Source organism: Apteryx mantelli, chromosome 3 (assembly GCF_036417845.1).
Source record: "Apteryx mantelli isolate bAptMan1 chromosome 3, bAptMan1.hap1, whole genome shotgun sequence".
In the NCBI taxonomy this organism is placed as follows: Eukaryota; Metazoa; Chordata; class Aves; order Apterygiformes; family Apterygidae; genus Apteryx; species Apteryx mantelli.
Genome location: NC_089980.1, coordinates 116947806 through 116971301, shown reverse-complemented (window position 1 = coordinate 116971301; position 23496 = coordinate 116947806).

Sequence of the window (23496 nt, the reverse complement as noted above, 5' to 3'; positions counted from 1 at the left end):
GAGAAAGATTTACTTTTGAACTGCTTCAAAAACTAGTTGAAAGAGAGATTTTTTTCTTTCCCTCTCCCTCTTGATCATAGTAGCAACATCAGATGCATAATAGGAAAGGCGACCTAGCATTTGCCCCAAATCCCCTAGCAGAGCCTTACCTGAAACAATTCTGAATTAATGACTGAAATGACAAATATAGATTTCAGTGGATGTTGGAGCAGGGCCTTAAATTCTGTTTTGGTAAAATTCAGATTATTTGCAGTCACGTCCAGTTCAAACTACTCTCCAGCTGCAGAGAAGCCTGTCCAAACACCGAGGAACTTCTTACCTGTTTATGAGTGCCAAAGCTTAAGCTCTAACCCTCTGAAAACACTGGACTGGTCATCCTGGCAAATTTGGGGTTTCTAGACAGAGCTGTAGACATAAGAAGTAGTCAGGATTAGCGTTCTAAGCAGAAGCATCTCCTAATCATGACATTTTCAGGAAAATTAGTCTTGGAGACAAGCTCATGCAAGCAATTCTGCCAAATTTCTATACACCCACACAATCGTGTAGATACCTAAACTTAGGAAATCAAGTTAGCAGTTTGTGTGGCTGAGTCTTTGCAGATTTGCCAGTCTCTAGCTTTGCTTTCACTGACAATAGTTTTCTCATCATTTAACTAGTCTAAAAACAGAGGCCCAGAGTGCAAAGTGCTTCCAAAATCATAGGGTCTTCCAACAGTCAGTTGCTATTCATCACTGTTCTCTTTACACTAGCAAGTAAATCCAGTGCAGATCACCAAGGCAACTGCTAACCTTATAATTTTCTTAGAATATCTCCAGTGAGACATAGATCTACAATAATGTAGAGTTTCCACTTTTTTAGGGCACTTACAATTTTAGCTCTAAATAAATTTTTCCCAGGTGTTCACTAGTACACATGACAGAAAGGTCCACTGTAAAGCAGATATAGGTGAAATAGTTACTTTCTAAAGGCTAACACTGTTGTGTCTGTGTGAATGTGTGTTATACTTAATGTAGGTCAGGTAGAAAAGACTAAATCCCTCATGTTTGGGGGTAAGAGAATAGAATGCTTGCTTCAGCCACAAGGGGTTTATTCCAATCTAGAAATTCAGTTTAAACTAAAGCTAGAGAGATTTATGCCAGCTGAGAATTTGCTTATGCTTCAGAAGCTTATTTTGATTTGGAGAGTTCAGAGATTTTAGCAAAGGCTTCAATTAGAAGAGTTTATCTTCTTTGGGGAAATTTGTATAGTAGTACTTATTTCTCATAAGAATTTTGTAACTTAAATTTGCATAATTTTTATTTATATTTAAATAATGTTATTTGATTTTTGTTAATAGAATTTTCCCTTCCTTTTTTCATGAGTCTACAGTGTATATTCAGATATGGTAATTGTATTGTAAAATTGCTAGCTACTTTGAAATTCCATTGTATCTTTCTCCTGGCTTTAGTAGTCTAAAATTTTGCATATGTCCTTTTTCTTTTAAAATCATGATAATTTGTTACCTAGTGTAGTTTTTCATTTGGGTCAAGAACTTACATTTCCTGTTATGAACAAAAAACATAAAACAAAACCATCAGTTACTTGGGGTTGAGAAATTTGTATGCTTCAGGAAAGGTGTAGATAAATATCAAATCTAGTAAGCTTACATTTGCTATGAGGACAATTGTTTAGATTTGCCACTGTAAATAGTTCTGCATCATCTGCTATAGCCTTGTTTAGTGCTGGGATCTTATAATCCTGCTTCTGCAAACATGTTTTTAAATGTTCATGTTAAATTTGGCAATTGGTCTGTTGATCCTGAAGGTAAGCAGCCATAATGTGTGCATGCATAGTCAGTCATCATACATTTTGCTTTTAAGAAAAGTAAAGTTTCCATTGAATTACAAATCAAATAACATCTAGTTTATTCATATTGTGCAAGGCTTCTGGATGAGTTCAGCAGCCTAGGAGCCTGCAGTTGATCAGTTCTGCCACTGCCTTTGAAGGCAAATACCGAAATGTTTCAGATGGTGTAGGATAACTCAGCTATCAAGCCACCATATTAATCAATTTATACATGATAGATCTAAACACCTCTCTTTCGTTTTCTCCTCCAAGAAAGGCTTGGCATCTTAATATAACATTTCTTGTGTAAGCTGATGAAGTCATTTCAGTAGCAATGGACCACCTCCAAGTGAGCTTGATTGGGAGCCGGGTATCCGTTGTCCAGCTAAATCCCAGATTACCATCCAAGCAGCCTGTTTTCCAGTACTGTTTAAAAAAAGCAACAGCCTCCTTAAGTGCTGGGCCTGGAAGTTGCCTGCACAGCTGGCAGCCAACTTCCCCCAGGCACAGCAGCGCCTGGCTCAGGGGACAGGGAAGACTGGCACCTGCCCGACCTCCACTACTGTCTGGTTTTAAGAAGAAAACCATCTGAATTCTGCTAAGCTCCCTCAGAAGGGTTTTGGTTGTCTGGCCCACATTCGGTCTTCTGGGGCTGCACTGAAGCAGCAAGGACGAGATCACCTCCTATTTACATGGTAGCCTGAGGTCCGGTGTATTTCCCAGGAAATGCAGCCTGGACTCTATGGAGGCAGGACTCATCTCTCCAGCCACTGGGACACTGGGGCATCCATTCCCTTTGGCCCTCCTGCCGAGCAGGCCATAGCATAGCCCGGAGCAGGGGAGCCTGGTGCCCTGGAGAAGATCAGAAAGGGAGGACTCTGCTAAGCAGGTGGTTTCCTAAAAGCTGGAAGGGAATATTCCTAAGGGACACCCCTTCAGGACTTTTTCTCAGCTGCTCAGAGTCTAATGCAAAGCGCAGATATATTCCAGAAAGCAGGTCTGGAACCCTAATTCTCACCTCTGCCATTATTATGAAGCAACTTTTCCTGGAGAAATATGAAGGGGAAGCGATCCTTACATTTCCACGGACACACAGATGGCAGCTGACTCTGGCCTTTACAAGAGATGCACAGAGAAAACTCCTTGTATTTTTCCACTAGCATCCTTTGAACAAATGCAATATGATACAATGTCATATAGAGAGAACTACCTACCCAAATAGTAACAGAGAGACTATTTAAGCATGCAGCTACCAGTGAAAAAGGTTTTGCTCAGGGTGTTTATAAAAATACCTCCAAGAAATCTGCTATGGCACTCACTGACAAGGGGTAGTTGACTCAAAAGGGAAATCCAGTGGTGGTACATCCATTCCCATTTTGTGCAATTGTCAGTGCTCATATCCAAACCCACCACCAGCTTTCCTCATGCTACTGAACAAACCCCACCAAAGAGCAGGACTTGAGCCCACAGAAATGAGGAATTTCTTCTGTGACTCCTCTATAGACCTCTGTCTGCTGCTTAGCAGAGGTAATGCAGCCTCTGTTTTATCCATCACTGCAAGAAAGGGTAAGAATTGTATTATAGCATGGGTATCTGAATATATAAAATGTTACATATTTCTCTTTAAATGCTTGAGTCTGATGGTCTGGAATGCCCTGGAAGCATTTAATTTTATTCTGTAATTTTAAAAAGCTTAGCCATTACATTATGTTTGAGAATGAGTATAATGAGGCAAACGAAACAAAAGTTCTTAATCTAATTACATAAAAGTTCAAAGAAACTCAGCTTGTCATATGTATATGGAGATTTTCTCCATTAAACAAGCCCACAGGGAAATGCCTGAGTAAACAACAGAATTACACATGCACATAAATCAATAGATCTAGTCAATAAAAATAGCCATTCTACTTCTGATCCCATGTATGAAAAAAGTCACTGTTTCTCCTGAGGGACTGTGGAAAAATTAATATAACATTAATAAAGCCTAGCTTTTGCCTTTCAGTACAATCCCAAACAGGGGTTATAATGCAATGACATGAGTCAGGAAATAGTCCAAAGAGGCCTCATGCCCAAAAGATACTTCTTCCTTCTTGTTTATTTCACTGTCTGAAGGCAGGAGAAGTTAGAAATGTTCCACAGTCTTAGAAGGGGAGCACCATGTGTAAACTGCAAATGCCACAGGAGAGTAACTTAGATGGTGAATACTCTTTACCCACCCATGCTGGCAGGTTGACTTTCTAAAAGGTTATACCCTAGATATACTTACTACTAGAGATGTAAATTATCTGACGAATTACATTCTAGAAATGCAGTGTAGTCTAAATGAATTTTGGTTCCTTACTGTCCTGCAGCCCAAGTGATTGTCTATATGGGGGAATTCCTAGTTGTTCCAACAGAACAATATCACTCTAGGTACACTGGTGGTTCTCTTTATGTAGATATTGCTCTTGAAGCACCATAAGTTGAATCAGTAATAAAACATTCCCTTTATTGAAGGATAACAGTGTCCATTTTTACCAGTTTTACTAGTGAAAAACAGTAGCTTTGCCAGTAAAATTCCTCCCATTGATAAAATGATATATGGCATTTTAGTCAAGTGCCCAGGCTAATGGGGCAGTGCACCATACACAGCACCAATGTACAGTACTAGGGACAGCTGAGTTTCTTTTCCTAGACCTGTTCAGTAACTGCAGGATACTGAAGGATAATGAAGGCCTTTGTTGCAAATATCTGTAATTTCAATCTCAGAATGAACAAAACCACTATCCATAGTAAAAGAAAGAAGTTTTCAGACAACTGTAAGAAGCCTCTTTTTCACAGCCCTGGTCCTCATGGGGGACTTCAGCCACCCTGATATCTGCTGGACGGACAGCATGGCAGGGCACAAGCAATCCAGGAGGTTTCTGGAGTGCATTGATGACAACTTTGTGACACACGTGATCAAGGAGCCAGTGAGGGGAGACACTCTGCTGCACCTCATACTTACAAAGAAGAACTGGTTGGGGATGCGAAGGTTGAGGGCAACCTTGGCTGCAGTAACCAGGAGGTGGTGGAACTCAGGATCCTGAGAGGAGGATAAAAAAAGCAAAAAAGAAAGATCACTACCCTGGACTTCAAGAGAGCAGACTTTGGCCTCTTCAGGGAGCTGCTTGAAAGAATCCCACAGGAGATCATCCAGGACAGAAGAATGGTCCAGGAGATCTGGTTGGTTTTCAAGGATCGCATCCTCCAAACTCAAGCATGGTCAATCCTGACAAGCAGGAAAGCAAGCAAGAAGGTCCTGACAAAACTCAAACATAAAAAGGAAGCATACAAGGAATCATAAAAAGGAAGCAGGGACAAGTGAACTGGGAGGAATATAGAGACACTGTCTGAGCATACGGGATGAGTTTAGGTAAGCCAAAAGGCAACAAGAAAGGTTTCTACCGGTACACCAGCAGCAAAAGGAAGACTAAGGAAAATGCGGGCCCATGGCTGAATGGGAATGAGGACCTGGTCACAAAGGACAAGGAGAAGGCCGAGGTGCTCAATGCCTTCTTTGCCTTGGTCTTTACTGGTAAGGCTTGCCTTCAGCAATACCAAGTCCTGTAGACCAGTGGGAAGTCCAGATCAAGGAAGAGTTGCCCTCAGAGACAGGAGGATCAGGTTATGGAACATTTAAATGAACTGGACATACACAAGTCCTGGGACATGATGGGATGCACCCACGAGTGCTGAGGGAGTTGGCTGATGACATTGCCAGGTCACTCTGAATTATCTTCGGAAGGTCGTGGTGATTGGAGGAGGTTCCTAAGGACTGGAAGACAGCAAACGTAAGCCCTGTCTTCAAGAAAGGCAAGAAAGAGGGTCCTGGGAACTACAGACTAGTCTGCCTCACCTCAATCCCTGGGAAGGTGACAGAACAAATAATCCTGGAAACCATTTCCAAACATATGAAGAACAAGAAGATGACCGGGAATCGTCAGCATGGCTTTCTATAGGTGAAATCATGCCTGACCAACCTTCTCCGATGAGATGATTGGCTTGGTAGATGAAAGGAGAGCAGGGGATATTGTTTATCTTGATGTTAGTAAGTCTTCTGACACCTCCTCATAGAGAAACTGATGAGGTACAGACTAGAAAAGTGGGCCGTGAGGCGGACTGAAAACTGGCTGAACTGCTGGGCTGAAAGTGTCATGATCAGCAGCACAAAATCCAGCTGGAGGTCGGTCACCTTCTGAGTCCAATACTGAATAACATCTTCATTATTGATGTGAATGATGGGACAGAGTGCACCCTCAGCAAGTCTGCAGATGGTACAGAATGGGGCGGAGTGACTGATACCCCAGATTGTTGTGCTGACATTCTCCAGCCTGGACAGGCTGGAGGAATGGGCAGAGATGTTCAAAAAAGGAAAATGCCAAGTTCTGCACCTGGGGAGGAACAACCCCAGGCACCAGGATAGGGTGGGGCCAATTGGTTGGAAAGCGGCTTTGCAGAAAAGGTGCTGGGGTTCCTGGTGGATAACAAGTTGACCATGAGCCAGCAAAGCACCATCCCAGCAAGGGCAGCCAATGGCATCCTGGGCTGCATGAGGGAGAGCATTGCCAGCTGCAGGTGATCCTTCCACTCTGTTCAGCACTGGTGAGTCCACACTGGGAGTGCTGTGCCCAGGTCTGGGCTCCCCAGTACCAGAAAGACATGGACATATGGAGTGAGTCCAGTAAAGGGCCACAAAGATGATGAAGGGCCTGGGGCATCTCTCATACAAAGAGAGGCTGAGAGAGCTGGGACTGTTTAGCCTGAAAAAGAGAAGGCTCAAGGGGGATCTTATCAATGTGCATAAATGTCTGATGGGAGGGTGTAAAGAAGATGGAGCCAGACTTTCCTCCAGTGAACAGATAAGAGGCAATGGACAAAAACTGAAATACAAGAAGTTCCATTTAAACATAAGAAAAAAAAATATGGTGAGGGTGATGCAACCCTACAACAGGTTGCCCAGAGAGGTTGTGGAGTGTCCATCTCTGGAGATATTCAAAACCCAATTGGATAATATCCTGAGTATCCTGCTGTAGTTGATCCTGCTTTGAGTGGGGGATTGGACCAGATGATCTCCAGAGGTCCCTTCCAACCTCAACTATTCTGCGAACCTGTGAAAAAAGTTACATTTTTCATTTAATAGAACATTTATTCACCTCTTTATGCATGTGTCAAAATGATTGTGTGTGCTATTGTGCTATAAATCTGTATGTCGTTAAGTAAAGTTTAAAATAATCTGAGAGCTGAGTCATGCTTATTACTATCTATTGCCCTTTTTGTTACCTGCTATGTTATAATTCACATCTGAAAATGATTAAGACATCTATAAGTAAGTAATGTTATTAAACGCAGAAGTATTCCAAGAAAGTGTTGTACTGTGTCTTACTGTAATATTTATCTCCTAGAAAATGGAAGTGAGTGTTTTAACTTTTACATGGAAAATGATTTACAGTGCCTTTAAAAAATGTGGCTTCTTACAACCTGAAGATGCTCTTCATCAATGATGGACATTTGTATTCTACACTTTCTTGCTGATATTTATATGATTTTTATGTGATCAGTAATAGTTCTTCATAAATTATAATGTGAAAAAAGAATACTTCAGGACAACACTGCATTTACATCTCAGGCAAAAGACATATAGCACAACACACATGCTATGAAATCAGAAATAGCAGAATCCCTTGCAGTTATTTTGTGCAAGCAGAAAGCAAACTCTTTTGTAGTATTTACTCTTCAGCTAGAGAATATTTTGTGCAGTTGGAGGTGTTCAATGAAACATGACCCCATAGTAAGGTTAATTTCTCTTACCCTATTACAATGGTCAATAGCTATTTCATTTTAAGCTACTGCATTTCTAGAATTCTAGAGCACGAGTCTTAGCACTGCCAATGGTCATGGGGGTGTTACCAGGCTGCTGCAATAAGACATACAAGTCCTTTAGGGAGGTTATGTCTTGAAGTTAACATATTGTGAAAGAAAACTGCATTGAAGCTTAGTGTGTTCTGATTGAACTGGCATTGATGAAACAATTTTGGCTGGTAATAATTTAATTTCTGATAAATAAACACAGAGAAGTATATATAAGTGCTGTTAAAGTTGTGACATAAGCTGTAGAAAGCAAAGAAGTTCAAGACAAATTTTATATTCAGTTCAAAATTGCCTAATGTGTGATACAAAGTGGCTAGCATCATTCACTGAGCTAGAAATTTTGGTATATCCAAATATATAACAAAGCAGTGTAGGAATGTCAAGTTTGTGGATCCTAAAGCTTAGCATGGTCCAATTTTTACTTAAATGTGGATCTGGGTAGGGAATGGTTTGGGTTTATAGTGGAAGAAAGTCTCATTTAAAAAAATTCCCAGATGAGTCTTTTTTTTTTTTCCCCTGCAGGATTGCTTAGTTAGTAAAACCACATTTTTCTGGTGATATGAGCTGCCACATCACTCTGTTGTTTTTCTCCTACAAATAGTAGAAGAACAGAGATTCTGTCTCTTCGTCAACATAACAGAGCCTCTGACCTCCGCGGTTTTGTAGGGGACCTGAGCTGCATTTCGATACCATAACCGAGCAAAACAAGAGCACACACCAGTCTCGCCTTCCCTCTGCATTGGTTTCCACAGAAAGGAAGCCCAAACCTGCAGGTTGTAAGGAAGCCACAACATGCCCTGCGCAAGCTCCCAGCCTTGTCCCAGTAGGACAAGGGGGAACCAGGTCCCTATGGTGTATGGAGAACACCGAGCAGTACATCTAGAGTTTAACAGACAAAGATGACTGCAAGACAAGTGGAAAAGGGGGGAAAAAAAAGACTTGAAATAAAGGCAATTGAAGTCAAAGCTAGAGCAAAAGCAGCGCACTCAGATCCTCAGTATTATGTAGTACCTCATTCTACTCTCTACAATTCCACCTTGCCAAGCCAGAGTAACAGAATAATCTAAATCTAATCATCTAATGTGGAAGAACAGATTAGATTTTATTGAAGGATACTTGCCTTGGTCCTGGGAATGCAAGGAAGAAAGTAGACAATAAACAAACATGAGAGAGCAAAAGGCTCAGATCACAAAAAGGGAATATGTAACATTTATTTATTTATGATTACTGCAGTTTTTTATCCACAGTTAGGATTTTGTTTCTGTTCTGTGCCTCTTGCCAAATCTTGGTTCACTAACTTGTAAAATTGGTATGCTACTTACCTCACAGAAGCCCTCTGAATATAAATAGATGGGTTACATTCCTCTCTAGTTCTAGTTGGCTCAAAGTTGCATGTGTTTTTTTAAGATTCCTGAGTAAAAGGCACTGGAGAAATACAAAATTTTATTATCATTACTCTGAGCTTTAGTGAGGTCATGTATCATGGACCTCACATAATGGGAATAATTACAGTGACACACTTCAATCAAATTCTACATTTCTCATGAGGGAAAAGTTTTGACTGAGAACTGCAGGATTTATCTATAGCTGTTAGCATAAGGGTCATATATTAAAGGACAAAAAGAAGCATGAGAAGGATGGAAAGACAGTATGTTAAGATCTAGATACTTAAAAAATCTATGTTTAGACACCTAAACAGGATGGGAATTTATAGCTGCTGAACAATTCCAGATGTCAGCAACTTCAAAGGATGCTGGGAATACTGCAGCCCCCTAAGTACCAGTAGAGAACTGGCCTGATATTTAACTATGGATTCAGAAACCTCAAACATTCAGTTTTGAAGATGTTGTTAGAAACCTTTGGATATTTGACAAACTAAAAAAATCCCCCAAATCCTCTGTTAGTAGCTATTAGCCTTTTCCAAACTGGAAGATCTGTAGAACAGCTTTCAGTAAATACTAGTAAAAACATGAGGAAAACAGGTTTCTTCTCTTCTCTTTGGTGAAAAACTCCCTAAATACATTTCTTTCAGCTCAACAGTTGGCAATGTTCTTCCAGAAATATTAGCTGCCAGCGTAAAAATTTTGGGCCTGAATCAGCAGTACCTAGCACACTGTAAATATTGAAGCATGTGGAAAGAAGTACAGTGTGGGAGTAACCTTTCACTCCCTTCTGCATACTTCTAGGCACTTCATGCCCTTTTTCACAGTTATAAGTGATTAAACATAAAGCAAAGAGCTGGCGGAGACCTTGGAGTAATGCTGGATGTGGAAGGAGAGTGGGTGGCTCCATTTTCTTTGCCACCGAATGGTTTAGAAGGTACCTTTAGCCACAGTGCTTGGGGTGGGCACTAGGGGAGATTTGTGTTTACTCGGCCCTGTGTATGACTGAGTGAGGAAGCTCATTGACTAATGCAAAGGGGAGATTTTTCTGCACTAAAGGAATCCTATACTGCCCTTTTAACCACACCAGGGACAGAGCAGGCTTAGTGGTATGTGCAGGTTGTGTCAGGCAGAGGTGCTCAGGTTAGCTTTAAGCAAATCTTCTTATGTACAGCCAGTACAGAAGTCAGAACAGACTCTCCCTAGGATTTATATGCCAATAAATAGGAAATACCCTTCTGCTTCACTTACAGGTATGTCTGAGATTTGGCCCTTCTTTTCAAGGCTTAATAGTCTACTGAGAACAAAAGGAGCAGTAAGATGCTTTCTTCTCTTTAGTGCCTGGTAGCCAGTGATTGAAGTAGATAATACCACCTAAATGAGTATATTGTACCTCTCTACGCAGGCCTCTGAATTAACAGCAGTAATAATACATCACATAACATTTATTTCCTGTCCACTCAATGAGGAAATGATAAGCATTTGTTGTATATTAAAATACCACAGTGGTATAAGCCAACCCAAATGGATCACTAAATTATCCTGAACAGCAGTATAATGTATTCTTCTTGTGACATCAGATGCCCTTGGTTTTACTTCTATTTTTTATGTTTTTTTGTTGGTAGAGCTTACATCATTTCCTCCAAATTTACAAACTGAAAGCAGAAAAAAGTATCATGTTTTTGTCAGTACAATTGTTTAAATCTCAAAAATGACACTCCTAACCAGCGTTATAGTAGCACAGCATTTTCTAATACAGGTCTGGTCTTTTGTAGGCAACTGAGAAACAACAGCTGTTGTAATCACATTAGCATTTCAGCTGTTCCACCTCAGGTAGTCCCACAGGAGTAATAACTCATTTCTATAGCGATACCAACCAACAGACCAGTTCTGGTATATTTCAAGATATGCAAACAGGGGACAAAATTCCAAAATGAACATATGTTTGATGACACAAACCAACCAGGTAGCTTCATTGCTTCATTGCATAAACCTAGTAAAAAAGTCAGTGGAGGTATTTAAGTACTTTGTATGTGAATTGCATTAAGGCCTGAAAGAGCACCCTACCTCAGCACAAAAGGTTCGATTACATGCAGGAACCCAAGAGAAAATACAAGGGTATTTTTACAAGGTAAACAGTTTTTCTTTTGTTTTAGAAAAGGCCCACAGGATATCCTCCAGGGAAAATCAAAGCCAGAGTGGTAGGAGAGTGCAGAGCAACAAGTATGGCTTTGCAGCAGGAAGAGGAAAGAAAAAAGATATATTCAGAGCATACTGATCATTAGTGCTAGACAGGATATAGCAAAACTTCTAGAGTTAAAAAAAAAAAGCATCTGTCCTTGTATTCCTGTTCTACAAGAGCTTCTGAAGGCCCCCTTCCACCACCTAGAACTGCCCCCGTCCCCAAGGACCAAGGAGATGTAGCCAAGCGGAGAGGCACGATGCGCATCCCCACACAAGCTGCAGGGCATGCGGGATCACCGCCTGCACAGCAGCCGAGGGCAAAGCTAGGATTTCTCCCATACCCAAGGCAAGTGGCCCAACAGTAGCCTGGCTGGGTAGGGGAGCAGTTCTCCATGAGTGGAGACACTCCACATGCTTTGAATAAGAAAGGTGGCCAAGCAGGGCTCTAAACACCAGAGATTAAAGCCCTGATCTGAAAGGAAGTAATCATCGTTCCATCCACTGTATAGGACCCTTTCCTCTCTCACCCCCCATCACATTAAAAAGAAAAAAAGTGCTTTTGTGACCAGGCAGATACCTTTTATTCTTCTGAAAATAGTGGTTAAAAAAAGCAAACATCCACACAATCTTTCATATTCATCAACTGCACGACAGATTGCATAAAATACAATGGCTGGCTCTCTTCGCAGCTTCAGGCAATAATTGAGCCATGTTTTAACACATAAACACACACTTAGATGCACTTTCTCAAGGTTCTTATTGTTTCTGTACAGTTTTGTCTTTGCACTATCACTAGTTTGCTTTAGTAAATGCATTTAGTGTAAGGGAAACCCCACCCTTATGACTGTTATCATCTTGTGTTTTCCAAAATTAGCACTTAGTTATGCCTCATGTGAAATGTCATGTGAAATCCCCATGAAAAGACGGATACCTGCAAGAGCAATGGACCGTGGAGGACAAAGCAGAAAGAGGAGTGTCAACAGTTTGGCAATGCAAGAGGTCACTGGGTGCTTGAGGGTTTGAGTCTTTTTGTTCGCTGGAGTATCCACTCTCACTGAGGCTTCTGGTATCTGCAGACCTCAGGATCAGATAGGGACTGGCAGAACTAGGGCATATACGCATAAACGTTGAAGAAGAACTCTAGTGCTTTTATATTAAAGTGAATGGGTTGTGTAATAGACCAGGAGGATTCTCTTTTGACAGATAGTATTATAATTCATGCAATAACAACAGTTAGGCATATGGTGTCCCATAGAATCACCTGGGGCTACTTTGGGTAAACTTATGAAGGAAAAATGTTTTTTTTGCCCACTATCTTTAATATAGTTTAGCCTCTGTAGAAGTCTCAAATGAAAGTGATTCATTGTTTTAAAGCTACTCCAGAATAATTCTGAAGCATATATTTCCCTTTTAGTGATCCTACATTATAGAATATGACAACAACTGAAAAACAATTCTCCAGGAAAGACTCATGGAGACATCTATAAAAAGCAGTTTCTCTTCACAAAGATAACAGCAACTGCACTGAGACAGACAGGTCTATCTTTCTGCTGACTGACAACAGCCAGTAGCTGTTCCTCAAAGGAAAAGTATTAGAATATAGAGTAGTGTTTCTCCCAGTATACCTTTTCTTTTAGTTCCTAGCAATCTCTGGCTTTGTGAATATAACCCTTGACAAAATGTCCCCCTACAAATTTGTCCAATAGCATCTTGAACCCAGTTATTCACCTGGCTTTCACAACCTGTAGCAATACGTTTTTACATTTCGTTTTTGCAGTGTATGAAAAAGTGTTTTTTCTTCTTTTCTTATTTCAAAAATTTTGCCTGATAAGTTGATTGTACACCCCCTAATTCTTGTGTCCATGCTCTTCATGGTTTCAAAGACTAGATTCTATCAAACCTGGCATCACTCATGTCTCTTTCAAGGTAACGAGCCATAGTGTCTTCAGATTATTTGACTTCCATTCTTGCTTTCTGTGACCTCTTCATGACCACAGTCAGGTGCTGTCAGAGACATACGTCAGCTTCTGTACCAGTCCTTGTTTCACTATAAAGTTTCTAAAGTGGAGAAGGAAAATAGCATGCAATATGCAAGATGCAGCCACACCATGGATTTCTGTGCTGCCATAATATTCTCTGGTTTGTTCTCTAGTTGTTTCCTAACAAAGCCTAAATTTGCACTTTTGACTGGTACTTCAAAGCGTTGATCCCACTGAGTCCTGTGGCTTCGTCACCTCTTTTTAACTTTGCTGGCATAACCAAATAGTGAATGGAGGAGTGGCTCAAGAACTGTTCCAGCTACAGAGAAACAAACAGAACAACCTATATTAATGCCCAGTTTTCTCAGTAAACCCTCTAATCTGGTTTACAGCGTCTACCCACAGACAGCCCTGTGTGAAGCTGGTGATGCTCTCCAAGCTACTGGAGCCACAGCTGCAGTAGATTCTTCTGCCCTTCTCTGCAGGCACTTTTTGCTCTTATCAGACTTCCATACCATCAGCAAACATTCTTAGTTTCTTCACTTCAGATTGCAAAAGTTTAGCTATGCTTCAATCAGATTTGCTGCAAAAAAGGTCCCAATATGTTGCTGTTTGAATGAGAATCAGTCAGGCCCTTGTGAGAGCATGTGAACTGCTTGGAGAGCACTGCCGGACCTGAAGCTACCTGCTTGTGTGGGGTCAGTCGCAGTGAGGCAGGTTCCTTTGCCTAGGGAATATCTCAGTGTCATCATATGCCATTAGCCATTTACTCAGCTTAGTTCTGTCTGCCTGTGTTCAGAGATGCAAGAGGTCTAGTTGACAAGAGAGGTAAAATTTCTAGAAGAAAATTTCTAGAAATAGTTTCCCACAAAAATCTTCCAGAAAAATGAAAAAAAAAAAAGGAAAATAAGATGTATCTTATGTAGCTACTTGCTTATCAAAACCACACTTTATTAATTTGTTCAAAAATTGTTAGTATGCTGTATATTGTATATAATTGTGCTAGCAAATTCAAAATAGTTCTATGCACCTTTCAGAAATCAATATGTTTATTTTGTATTGCAACAAATATACTTTGTATTGTATACTTAGCTATGAGGTATGCAAAAGTACTTACATATATACTGTGCTTGGTAACATATGTCTGCAATAGGAAAATAACAGAAACACTAAAAATAGAAAGCATGATTATTGTTGAATCACAGGCAGAAAGGAAAGTTATAATTGTATATGTAAATAGATTGCAATGCAAATAGAGAGAAAAAACTTGTATTTCTATAGAAAAGGCTAGGAAAGTGAACATGAATATCCTTTATGTCTTCATTATACTGTAATAAATGCTCAAATAATTATCTCACTATTCAGTCTGAGAAAAAATGTTCCACATTAAAGTTTTATTTCACTTTTTCTTCAGATCTTTATGGCAGATGAGGAGAATGGGAATGAGAAAGAAAAACAACTTTTCTCTGAAAACTTGTCTGTTTCCAGACTCACAGATCTATTTAGAACATTCCTCCATATTGTTCTCTTAAAAAAAAATACAAGAGACAAACAACAACAAAAAAACCTAGAAAATGAGGATAAAAAGGCAACTGGTGAGGAGAAGATCCCATACCTTATAAAAAGATCCCATGACCTTATAAAAAGGGGTGCAGAAGATGAGTTCTTTGTATGCAAGCTCTTATGGGACAGCTAAGAAGCAGAAAATTAAAGCGTATATTTTCAGGGTCCTACTGAAAGGTGTGATTACCCACAGAATAATTACCGCAGATCTGCCAAAAACACAAGAGATGGAGGACGCGTTGAAGGCAGACGCCCGTGTAGGGGCGACTGCCTGAGGCCGGAGGGGCACGCAGTGGCCAGGCCGAGCCGGTGGGTGCAGCCCTGCGGCAGCGGAGCAGTCGCGGGAAAGCGGCACTGCGTGCACGTGCCCGGGAGCCGCCTCTGGCAATACAGCCCCATTAACAAACTCCAGCAGCAAAATTTGGTACCTATTACACAACGCCCTCTGCCCCTCTCACTTTTGCAGCCTGCTGCTGCTGTGGTGGAGAAAAAAAAGAAAATTTGCAAGTCCAGCAGGGGTCTGCCGGTGCGTGGTTGAGAATACCTTCCCGGTCACTATCCTCAGCCCCAGACTTGCCAGCGCCATGGTGCAAAGCTTGGCCACCCTGACACTGCTGGAAGACCTCAGATTGCCTGCCCTGAGGGCTCCTCTGTGCTTGGAAGTTCTCCGAAATAGCTATTCCAGAACATTAGTTGGGCATATGTCCTCTCAGGATGCTCCTGTTTCAGAATAGGAGTGCTTTTTTGGACTGACTATAAGCCCTATTCAGAGCTAACTCAGTGACAGCGTGGCTGCACAGAGACAGAAACCAAAACAGCTCTTCCAAAATAATGATTCTGGAATAATAATTACAGCTATCATTTCTGCATCAAATCCAGTTATTCTGGAATACCTCTTTCAGCATATTTGTACATGGAGAGGAGCCCTGAGCACTCTACCACCTGTGTTTTCCTCTATCAGGTGAAGGAAAATCCTTTTGACAAAGTCCTGGGAAATAAAATGAAAACCCTTTAAAATGCTGCTCTAGACTGCAGTTATTTTGACAATAAATCCATCAAAGGTATCACACACTATTTTTGGTGCCTGAAGAAATGAATTCAGAGCTGTAGCTTCTGTTGCTTCATTGAGTTACTCACTGCTTTAAACTTAAAGAAGGATGATTCATAAGCAATTAATGGCAAGGAACAGAAATGCCACTTTGAATGCTGAAATAATTCAGTAGTTTCTTTCTTTAACATTGTTATTCAGGTAAGCGTTTACAGGCTTTTACTGACAACAGGCCCAAGGCTTTGGTACTCATGGGCTATTGTCAAACAGCATCCTTGTACATTAGTTGGGGGCTCAAGAGCTTCCATAAACCAGAATTTCTCAGTTGTTCAGACAGCGGTTAGCTTGCGCCCTAGAGCGAGCCAGCTACCTTGTCCGCTGGGGAAACTGGGCAGCAGGTGGGGACTGGCTCAAACTCAAGCTCACCAGCCCAGCAGCCTGCATACAACCTGTTTAACGCCTTGCAGCGCTGCAAACTTGAGCCCACACTCGGGCAGAAACAGCAAGAAAACTTGCTGTTTTCTGCAAAAGTCTCCAGCAAAGAGAGTCAGCTCTGAAGGGCCATGCCGAGGGGGCAGCTGTGGCCAGAGCACTCGGTCCTCCCACGATCCTCGGCCCCGGGAATGGCCCCATCGCTCTGCAAGGAGCTGCCAGCTGCCAGCGAAATGCTGCTGGGCAGGAGCAGCCACCGGTGGTTGGTTGTAAATATTCCAGTAGGGAGAACTGCCAATTTAACACTTTTACTAGTAATAAAATACAAAGATGGGTGTTTGGAAACATGGGAGGAAGGGTATTTTTGCCATGAACTTCAGGCGCTGGGGCAGCCGCCCTTCCCCTCTAATCCGGAGTCCGTCAAAGGGCAGCTTGGAGCAGCAGCCAGCCTGAGGTGCCCTGAAGTGCCCTCGAGAAGAGACTCCCTCTCCCTCCACCCTAAAAGAAGATTATCTAGCTATATAACAAGCTATCTGGCAGTGCATGGTGTGAAAAGCTTCCCAGATTTTTAGGCCTGTAATTAAAGTATAACATATAGCAAGAAAGGGAAGACTAGACTTACTTTTTTGGTCCTGAACATAAATCTAGAGAAAGATGCTATGCCTAGCAGAAGACAGATGTCAGGCTGTTGTGACTTTTTAGCTACAAGAAAGGGGTAATAAATAACCATAAACTCATTCTATTATTTCCTTTACTAGCTGCGGCCAAAAATAGGGTTCAGCTTTTTGTAGCAGAGATAAATACTGGATGAATACTGAGGAATAAATTACTGTTATGAATTATCAGTTAATGGGTGTTAAAAATGTATAAATTACAGATATGAAATAATTATGCAAATTACATTCCTTTGTCCAATCATTTGTTTAATAAAAACACTTATACTATATCTTTACAGAGTGACTGGTGGCTGGAACAATCCTGTTGATGTATAGCCTGTAAGACTTAGAAGTAATCAAACTGTCGTTATAAATGATATTATCTTTCATTCAGGAAACCTCAAAGCTGTTTATAATGTTAACTAAGTTCTTAAGTAAGTAGCGGAGAAGGGGGTGGGGAACGCTGCCACCCCCACAAGAGCTGTGGTCTGCAATGGAGAGGTGCTGGACTCCAGTGTGAGATACAGTCTTCCTACACCGCTATGGAAGACTGTATCTGAAAGCACTGCTGAAACATTGTTTTGCTGGAGGTTGGGTTAAATCCAGCAAATATATCTTTGTTTTTCAAGCTAGTCACACACAATCCTCACTGGATTTTATGGTTATACTGGCTGCTTCTTATTCAGACTAAATGAGCAAACAATTAAATATCCCACTGTTCAGCCAGACCTAAAACAATGGTAGCGTCTGCCAAAGACTAGACTGAATGTAAACACTAACACAAGGAATTAATTAGTTAAGGGGTTACATGTGTGTGTCTGCATTATGGGCAGCAAGGGCAGGCAGAATTTGAGTAGAGAGACGTGCAGGCAAGAAAAGTCGCATTTGTAAAACAGAAAGAAAAACAGAAGGCCACTTTTTGGACAGAATGCTAATTAAAAGGCAGGTTTGGAAATATGCAAGAGGAAATTGGCTCTGTATGCTCTTTGTGCTTATGAGAATATTATTTGCCAACAAACAGGACTGCATCCAAGAAATAGCTGGCATCATTTCCTCCCGTTAAAAGGAATGCGCAAGTCACTGGGCAGAGGTCAAATGCTTGTGACAAAGAGAAGGAAAGTGCAATATCTGATCTCTTGCGTCTGAGGACTATACTGTTACCCATTTTGGGTTGCCTACTAATGAGAAATAAGAGGATTTATATGCTGACTTTCGTATCCCAGCTCCAAGTGCTGCCGAAATGGCCCCAACACTGCCGAAGGCTCGCTGCGGGCCTGCCTGGGCTGGCAGGGGCCATGCGCCGACACGGGCCAACGCACACGCTGGCTAATCATTCGGCTGTGCCCAACACACACTTCTAAGCTTTTCTTTTGCTGAGAGCTGCTGCAGGGAAGCATCTTTTGCTGATAGGTAGCATTTTTAGGCATATTGCTTGCTTGTTGAAATGAAACTGCTGGTGATACAAAAAGCTTTCATACAAAACCAGGATGAGGTAACTCAAAAACAGGACAATTTCACTGTTTGAGCAAATATCCTCATGCCGAGGGTTATGTGAAGAGTTAGGCACTGCCCCCAGCACAGGCAGCGGCACCCAGCCCACAGCGTGCTCTCTTTGGCAGATGTGCTAATCGCCCATGGCAGGTATCACACCACTGCCACCTTATTACGTTTTGCTATACTCGCATGCAAAATATGCTCACTAGCAAGGATGCATAGTGTCCTTGCCTCCATCATCCACAGCTGTCTTGATCCCTAAAACAACTCTTCTAGAAGCAATTTCTTTTCCACAGGGCTAGGCTGAGATTAATTACTAGTTTTAAGTGTACTGAGCAATAAACAGGTTTCAGGGGATTAAGTAGCTACTAGTCATTACTGATCCTCAACTTCAAAACAGAGCAGCTGCCTAAGCATCCTCCAGAACAAGTGACCCCTGATTATTATTAATACATAACATTAACAAGTAGTAATGATGGCTGAATTACTATTTCTGAGATGTAATGACCATGGAGGGTGCATTTCCAAGAGGAATAAAAAAACAGTAGATCCTAAAGTAATCTCTGGAAGAATTATTACTATTCTCTCTTTGATATCCCCAAATCTAATTATCTTTTTCTAATTCTTGCTCTTTTCTTTTTCTCCATTCCTACTTTGGTTTCTCTCTATCATTCTCCCCATTCCTTTTTAAAATTTTCTGCTTCTCTGTACTTTTCTTTTCAATAAATGGGAAAGAAATCCTGTGGTCCTTCATTTGACTGCTCCTTCATAGTCAAATCAGAAGGAGAATATATGGAAGAGAAGGAAATAAAAAGGCCCACTTAGAACTTCAGGCATGCAGTAAGTGTTGCGGTCCGCGGGAGTGACGGGAAAGAATCATACGCATTCACAGAATGCAGGTTCAATTCCAACTTTATTCGGCAATTTGCCCATCTTATATATGTTTGTGCAGTCGTACACTTTGCTAGGCCAATCACCATGCAGATTATGTCACAGGTAGCCAATCATGGCACCGATCACGCACGCAGCGATCATGCCTTGTACCTTGCTACTTATTTAGCAAAGCTATCTTACCCTTAACCTTGGTTCCCACTGGCTTCTGCTAGTTTATCTGTACTTTCTCAGGACGTATCATTTCCAGCTGCACCAGTGTCCTTGGGTACATTTGTCTGAAACTCCTGTTGCTTGCTACTTGCAACTTTCCACCAGTTTAACCCTGTCATGGCCCTCCACATCTCCCCCTTCTTTTACTACTTGAAGGGTTAAGGCTGTATGGATCTGCAGGGTCATGACTTGCTTCATACTCCGGTCAAGCATCCTCCGCACGCAGCTCAACAAGCATGGTACACAGATTAGTATTGCAACAAACATAAAAATTACAATAAGTCCTAGAATCAGTATGCGTTTTAACCAAGGCCCTATAGCAAGCATATTCAACCAATCAAACAGTCCCCACAAGTTTTCACCATCGTCTTCTTGCAGTTGTTTTGTTAACTCCTTCAATTTTGCAATGCTTGTATGTACTGACTCAGAATGATCACTCAGGTTCATATAACACATTCCCTCAAAGTCTTGACAGCCATGGCCTTGGGCCAATAGCAAAAAGTCAATTGCAGCCCGATTTTGTAAGGTGGCATATCTAATTGAATCTACGTCTGTTAATAAGGCGCTTAAAGCAGTACTAGTAGCATTTGCTTCTTTTGCAAGCCAGCATCCTAATCTGTTAAGCTGTGATAAAGCATGAGCAGTCCCTATTCCTGCAAAAATACTACTCAAGATACGTTCTGCTGGATTCCAAAATTCTACGTTACTATCGCAACCTGACGTAAAGCCGTGGGTGGACTGCTTTGTTCGAGTGTGGACAGTTCCATTAACTAAGAATTTTTTGGGATGAAACATCGTCAAAAGTCCAAAGATACATGGTCCCCCCATGGCTTTACCTGGTACGCCTTTCCAGGCTCTCTGACCACAAATTAAGAATATCTTAGCAGCCAACCCTATGGGTTGCGGTCCAGGTGTTATTTGACCTGAGGTGGTGTGATTACACCATACAGATGTATTGGCATAAATGCCTGAGGGAGATACATCAACGTCACCCTCTTTGGTAGGTGCCCTTGCAGTATAATTTAGATAAAAGCAGACTGCAGCCTGTGTAATTCCCAATAAGTCAAGTTCTTGTGGCTGCAGTGGCAAGGCAGGAAAATTGTGTACATTGTGCATATTGTTATACCATGTGGAAATATTCCATTCCTGTGTCTCCATTCTGCATCGCACCACCACCATTTGGGCTGAAGTGTACCTGGCGCACTACAATTTGTTAACACAGTATCATTGTAAAGAGACCCCATGCGCTGTATATCAAGAGGAAGTCCGGTCAAGCAAGTGTGGAAAGGGTCTGATGGCATCGTCATTGATAAACAAGGTGTCCGTATTGGTTACATTCGCAAGAGTCACCCAGATGTTGCCACGTTTCCAGGTGCCTGGTCCGACGGGCGTGCTTGTTGCTCCGAGGATGAGGCAACATAAGGTCATACACGTCGCGACGGCACCCATCGTAACCGAGTTCCTGTAGAAACACAAGCATTTCCCCTCCCCCAAGTTATCAGTTCCATTGGTCCCACCCATTGGCCGGAAACCAAGTCTTTGACCAAAACTGGGGGCTTCTGTATTCATCTTATGTCTGTGGCTTGCTGACGTTCGGAATTATTATGACCTGTTTCATCACAATTCAAAAAATTAAGGACATATAACGCTTTGTGTAGTCATTCTTGTGGGGTGAGCAGTGTCTCCCCCTTTTTTTGTTTTTGTAGCATGTCTTTCAGGCTGCGGTGTGATCGCTTAACAATGGCCTGGCCAGTTGGGGAGCGGGGTATGCCTGTTACATGAGAGATGCCCCAGGCATTGAGGAATTGACGTGCCCGGCCTGAGCAATAGGCTGGGCTGTTGTCCGTTTTGATGGTTGTTAGCACCCCCAAGACCGCAAAGCAGGCAAGCCAATGGCAAGTCACATCCCTAGCCTTTTCACCAGTGTGGGCGGTGGCCCACAAAAATCGAGAATGGGTGTCGACTGTGACATGTACATATTTAAGATGACCAAATTCTAAAACATACGTAACGTCTGTTTGCCATAATTCATAAGCCTTTAAAACTCTAGGGTTCGCCCCTTCCTTTGAAGGCATTGGGGCAAACTACTGACAGTCTGAACAAGACAAAAATAATGTCCCTGGCTTGCTGGATGGGTAGTTGAAACTGCCTCTTCAGTGAGCAGGCGTTTTGATGAAAGAAGGAGTGAGACAGTCTGGCTTGCTCCAGAAGGTTGGGTACCACCGCTGGCATGGCTGCAGCATCAGCGCGTCGATTTCCCTCAGCGATGGGTCCGGCCAGGTCTGTGTGTGAGCGTACATGTAAAACATAAAAGTCATGCTTTCTGTGATTAATAAGAGTCCAAAGAGCATAAAGTTCTGCAAAGAGCAATGGATTGGAGACCTCATGGAGAAAGGAGGTCTCTAACCTTTGCACAAGGCCTGTGGCATAACAGGAATCAGTAACAACATTTACAGGTTCATTGGCACAAAGTTCAAAAGCCATACGGACGGCCACCATCTCCAGTACTTGTACTGACCCTCGTTCCTGTGTACGTACTGTTGTTTTCCATTGTTGCGTGACAGGGTCCTGCCACGTGATAGCAGCCCTTTTAGATGTGCCCGAAGCATCGGTGAAGACAGTTAAACCAGGAACCGGGACAGGGCGACAGCGACTAGGGGTAGGCTGCCAGCCTCTGCCCATAACCTGTGCCGAGGATAATGAATGGAAAGCTGTCCAGTGAAATCAGCAAGGGCTACTTGAAAACCCCAATCTTCTGAAATTAACCAGTTCAAGTTGTCTGTAGTGGCTGGGATATAAATAACTTCAGGGTCACAGCCATTCATGGTTTGCAGTCTCTCCCTGCCCTTAATGATAAGCTTAGAATACATTTCTGTAAGAGTCCATAAGGTTTTCGGTGGAATATGTTACAGAAAAATCCATTCCAAAATGTGCAAGGGATCTGTGCTTTTTGTATCCCATCAAAATAATACTGCAAAAGGCTGGAAGCTGTTGGCAATCAGAGCTAAATAAAAAGGCAATGAGAAATCATGTTGCCAACTCTGGCATTCCTCCAGAGCACGGGCACATAACTGGAGTGCCTTTCTCGCTTCAGGTGTCAAAGTTTGAGTGGAGGTTAGGGAGGTGTCCCCTTTGAGCTTTTCAAAAAGGGGGTGTAGCAGTTCCGTGGAAAGTCCTAGCACTGGTCAGAGCCAATTAATGGCTCCTAATATTTTTAGTAGGTCATTAAGCATGACAATATCGTTTAATTGCAGTTGGACTGGCTGCAATTACAACAAGAAGTGAAGGAAGAGAATTAGAGCCATTATCTCTGAGAGTCATAGTCAAAAGGTTGTAGCATTACTTTGGATGTGAGGTCGGTGGGTGGATCGAGCACCAGGATCTGCTCCTGCTTAGCCCGAGCCCTGGCGGCCGCCATCTCGCTCGCTCGCTACCGCGGGGGGGGGGGGGGGGGGGGGGGGAGGAGCGGGAGGGGGAGGCGGGGAGGCCGGGCGGCGGCTCGGTGCTGGTGCTGGCGCTGAGGGGCGGCCGCCGCGTCGCGCCCTCCCGCCCCCCCCCCCCCAGCGCGGTGCTGCCCCACAACGGGAACATCCTTTTTTTTTTTTTTTCTTTTTTGTTCCCCCTTGCTCGTACATCTGAGCCGCCAGTGCAGCGGCAAGGGATTCGGTGCTGTGGTGTTTAGAGCCTGCATTTTGACAAGCCCGCACCATCTCTGCAAGAGTGCAAGTTGCTCGGTTCTTAATCGCCTGCAAGGCTCTCGCACAGTCAGCATTCGCATTCTCAAAAGCGAGCTGCCTCAGCAACAGTGCCTGAGCCTCCTCATTCTCGATCTGCCGCTCAGTTGCTGCATATAACCGATCAACAAACGCAGGGTACGGTTCTGTAGGTCCCTGTAATACTTTTGCAAAGGACAAACTTGAATCGGCGTTTGCACCTGTCAG